Below are 5,222 nucleotides of genomic sequence, written 5' to 3' on the forward strand. Positions count from 1 at the left end.
GATTCCCGAAATGATGCATTCGGAGGATCATCCCCAAATGAGTTTTATTTATGTTCCATCCACCAAAGAAACGGAAGGGTTCAATCCATTTTCACCTTTCCTCCAAAGGCAACAACTGCAATTCAACAACCACATTCAGCCGGGATGAGGTGCAGCCAAATACAAGCGAGGTACGACTCAATAGGCACAGACATAGCCCAACCCCCTTGACCGTCAAAGAGGGTCGTGTCCGATGTATGGCGACACTTCACCAAATCAAAATGGCCAGAGACAAATGGGGAGGGGGAAGAATCGTGTGGGGTATGTAATTTCTGTGGAACCATTATTGGCGCTGAGAATGGAACTTCGACGATGCGACGACACTTGGAGAAGAAGCACCCCTGATAAGTTGCATAATTTGAGTGTTTTTAGGGTTGTTTTGATGTTAGTTTAGTTAACTTCTCGTTTGTTTCCTTTGTTTTGATGTTTGTTTTTGTTAAGTTTGAGATATGAATGGTTACCTATTGATTTAGATAACTTTTTTGTTTTTCAGGCTTGATTGAGTAAATTGGAGTATTGGAATAAAATTGGGACTTAAAGCTTGAAGAAATTGAGATTACCTAACATTCTTGAAGGCCACGCCATGCCTTGGTAGTTCACCATGGCCATGGTGGCAGAACAAAGATAAAACAAAGAGACCAGAAAACACCACGGCCTAGGCTGTGGTGACTTAAATTTGGCCACGACCAGGGTTGTGGCGGAAACTATTAGGGTGTTTTTATCAGTTTTTCTTTCCTTTTTCACTTAGGACTCTTTTGGGTATTTAAGTATAATTGAGATTAGTTGTCAAGGGACGAATTTTGCATATTTTTGAGAGGAGAAGACGCATTCTTGGGGCTTGAAGACTGAAGATCAGATTTAAGAGTTTGATTTTTGTTTATTTTCAAGTCTGAATATGTTTTCTTTCTTCTCTATTTATTTCTTTGTTCTTAGGATGGAGTAAATCTCTTTTGTTAGGGGAGGATGGTGTTAGTAACTGACTGGATTCGCGCAGCGAAAAAACATAATATTTAAAACAAATCGATCAATTACACGAACCAAGATCCGAGTATAGATTATAACGTTTTCATGCATAAACTAAAACGTAAAATAAAACAGTATTAAAAAAAATCCATACAAGGATTTAGTTCATACCGATGTTTGGAGGCTCCTCTAAATATCTCTGATTTCAGACACGAATACTATTCACCAGCTACTGTTCACCGTCTACTATTCATGTGATTCTTCGCTAATCGATCCAACGTAGGATCGCACTCACGGAAGTCCACATGAAGATAATCCAAAGAACCGACAATTGTTTTGCTAGAACAATTGCTGACATCAAGAATCAAGAACAATCAAAATTGAAAAATTTTCTTCTTCACTTGAAGAAGAAAACATTAGAGAGAGAGAACCTTTTGGGTGGCTAGGGTTTTAATTGAATGAATCTTTTTTTTATTTTTTTATTTTAAGTTGCACTTATATAGTGCAACAATTAAAACCCTATTCCACTTAGGAATAGTCATGGGCTCCAACCCTCGTTCACCCTTGCAACCAAACACACCCTTGATAGTATTTTATTATAATTAAAATCAATTAATATATATAATAATATATTAACATTTAATTAATAATAATAATTCATTTAAATATATACATAGATATTTTTAAATATAATCTCACTAATTTAATTTTAATATTAAAATTAAATACAGGCAACAACCTCAGCAAATTTAATTACACTGTGAGATTACCAAAATACTATTTCGTCTTGGAAGACGAAAATACCCTTCTCACAAATTGATCCTTAAATTATCTTCTAAGTGTGTGACCCGTAGGCTCCTCATCATATCGGTAGTGTGTAATATCGCGATTAACACCAATTAATCGTCTCACTACACACAGACTAAGATTGGCCCCTAGCAAGCACCATGGCCAGTCGATAGATTCAGATTCAGCGAAACCGCAGCCTGTCAACGATATGGTTACCGTGCAATCCAATCTTTTCATCATCCGTTATCTCATCGAGACTGGGGTACATAAATAGTGTCAACCTCAGATATCCTCGACATGTTTGTATTCAGTTAATGGACCAATGACTGGAATAATAAATTGATTGAGCATCAACTCAATCCCATTGTAGCCACAGATTTAGTGTCATTGCCATTTATTGAATTACCCAGTGAGATAACTTCTCTGGTACCTAGGAGTGATGAATCCTTTGTCAATCCACCATAGTCTCGATAGACTTCTCAATGTAGCCAATCACTATCGTATTGATAGCTCTGAATAGAACTACGTTGGGCTAGTGTCAAACTACACCAATTGGTGAACAAGGTGCTCCGGTGATCTCAAGTCCAAGGATTACATACACCACCATCCGTTAGAGGATTTATTCCATAGACACTAGGGTTACCATCCATATGGAATCCTCTGGTGGGTCTGTCTAGTGAACTTGCCTCTAGCAAGCATCCATACGTTACACCAGGTTGTTGACAAACAACCTTGACAAGTGAGATCAGTCACTACCTTTCGACAAGGTCGTTCAACACTATAATAGTCTTACCGTATTATCTGTGTCCTTGGTCAGAATAATACTGGGGCTATGAACGTTTCTAGAATGACCACCATATGTGATCATAGGGTTCTCACTATTAAGATTTGAAACACTTGATACCCTCGTCACAGTTCTACCATCCTAAGAACATATATCATTACACATAATATGATTTACGTGATATAGTGGATAATGCTTTTTTATTGATTAATAAACATTTTTTTACAAAGTCATTTTTTACAATAATAGATTGGCTCTAGGGCACCTACTCCAACAGATGGAACCCTAATTATGTTTTGAACAATTTTTATTCTTAATACCAGATTTATGTTTATGAATTTGTGCAAGAGTTTAGGTTTAATGCTATATGAATGTTGGATTGATTCAATTACCTTGATGATGTTTCGAATAGAGAAGTTAGGGTTTATTGCCTAATTCATATTCATAATTGTTTTATGGGAATAACATTGCACAATATATTAAAACTAGAAGTAATCGAATAGAGATTCTAGTATTAATTTGTGGTCCATCTAATTCATAACCAAATAAGACAAATTAGTCGTAAGGGATTGATAAATTTATGCTTCTTAATTTCAGAGTAACTGAATAAGGATCTGTATTAAGTTGAATATTATGCCTGAATAAGGATAATTGGCCTTAGAAGAATCTTACCAATTCATAGCACAAATAGGTATTAAGAGTAGTTGCCAAGCATAACTAGGGGGAAATCTGTACCCTAACTTCATTAATATTGCAAAGTTCTTCACATTATTTATTTGTTTAATTTAGTTATTTTTAATCCATTACTTTTGCACTCTAAAATTTCGTTTTCTCAAATAACATGTAGGTAGTTTTAGGTAATTACAAATAATTGCTTTGATCTCTGTGGGACGATACTCAACTCATCACTTTATTTCTTGAACACGACTAGTGCACTTGCTAAGGTTGATTTAGTCGCATAAAGTTTTTGGCGTTGTTGCCGGGGATCGTTAGATTGTTTGTGATTATTTTAAGATTACTTGTTACTTTGAGATTTTTTTTTTTATTTTGTTTGTTTTTATTGGAAACCAATAGGTGTTTGTGCTAGTGTATGACCAAAGCCTCTGGAAAGATTTTACTAGCATTTGATCCTGAGATAGAGTGCACTTTTCACGTAAGAAAGAGATCAATCAAAAGGGAGATCATGGGTGATCACGATAACCCAGATAATGGAACACCACTAGCAACTCGTACACTAAACGAGTACTCTACCCTATCTCTAAATGGAGCAACATCGAGCATTCGACGACCAGTGATCAATGCCAACAACTTTGAGATAAAGCCAGCATCATCCAGATGATTCAACAGTCAATGCAGTTTGGTGGTTTGGCACATGAAGATCCCAACTTACATATTGCAAAGTTCCTGGAGATTTGTGATACTTTTAGGCATAATGGAGTTTCCGATGAAGCTATAAGACTAAGATTGTTCCCATTTTCATTAAGAGACAAAGCTAAAAGTTGGTTGGCCTCATTACCTGCAGGCTCGACTACAACCTGGGAACAGGTGACACAAAAATTCTTGAGTATGTATTTTCCTCTTGCAAAGACTGCACAATTACGTAATGATATTACTATGTTTGTGCAGGTGGATACATATTCAATATACGAAGCATGGGAAAGGTTCAAGGACATGCTCCGGAGATGCCCCCACCATGAATTACCTGTTTGGCTGCAAGTCTAGACGTTCTATAATGGTCTTTATAGTGAAGTTCGAAATATGATCAATGTTGTTGCAGGTGGCACTTTAGGTAAGAAGACACCAGAACAAGCTTATGAATTACTGGAGGAAATGGCTTCAAACTCTTATCAATGGCCGATAGAGAGGTTGCTATGAGAAGAACGTTAGGTGTTCATAACATAGATGCTATCACAGCTTTGGCAACACAAATGCAGGCATTAAATAAGAAGATTGATAGACTTCAAATGCAAAAACCTGCAATAGTTGCTTCTATGTGTGATTTTTGTGGCGAAAATCACTCTAACCATGAGTGTCAATCAAGTAACATGTTTGCTGTTAATTCTATGCCTGATAAAGCTAACTATGTTTCAAATTTTTGTAGGCCTAATAATAATCCATACAGTGAAGCATATAATCCGGGGTGGAGGGAATCACCCAAATTTCTCTTGGAGTAACAACAATCAAGTGAAACCTCCACCGCCAAGTTTTTAATCTCAAGAGAAGAAATCAAATTTAGATGAGATGATGGCGAAGTTCTTGAGTACTACAGAGACAAGAATTCAGAATCAAGAGGCTTCCATCAAGAATTTAGAAGCTCAAATTGGCCAGTTGGCCAATATCATTTCAGGTAGACAGCAAGGGCATTTACCAAGTGACATAGAAAAGAACCTGAAGGAGCAATGTAAGGCCATAACCATAAGGGATGGAAAGGTGATCGGTAAAGAAGCATCACAAAAGAAGGTGAAAAGCGAAGCTGAGTTACCGGTCTCTATTGAAGAAAAGAAAGCGAATTAAGAAAAAGAGATAGAGACTAAGGTAAAGGAAACTGCAAGAGGTAAAGGAAAAGGTACGTCAAATTATGATTCTATTGTTGTTGAAAAAGATATATCAGAATTTCCTTATCTCGATAGAGTTAGAAAGGATAAAC

General features: G+C 36.5%; 1 non-coding gene across 1 annotated transcript; it reads right to left on the reverse strand.

Moving 5' to 3' along the window:
* Nucleotides 1-4,169: 4,169 nt before the first annotated feature.
* LOC116136684 lies at nt 4,170-4,275 on the reverse strand. The gene has a single exon (XR_004129058.1). It is a non-coding gene; the product is annotated as a small nucleolar RNA R71 (small nucleolar RNA).
* Nucleotides 4,276-5,222: the final 947 nt, after the last annotated feature.

This window comes from Pistacia vera, unplaced genomic scaffold, assembly GCF_008641045.1.
Source record: "Pistacia vera cultivar Batoury unplaced genomic scaffold, PisVer_v2 Contig317, whole genome shotgun sequence".
In the NCBI taxonomy this organism is placed as follows: domain Eukaryota; kingdom Viridiplantae; phylum Streptophyta; class Magnoliopsida; order Sapindales; family Anacardiaceae; genus Pistacia; species Pistacia vera.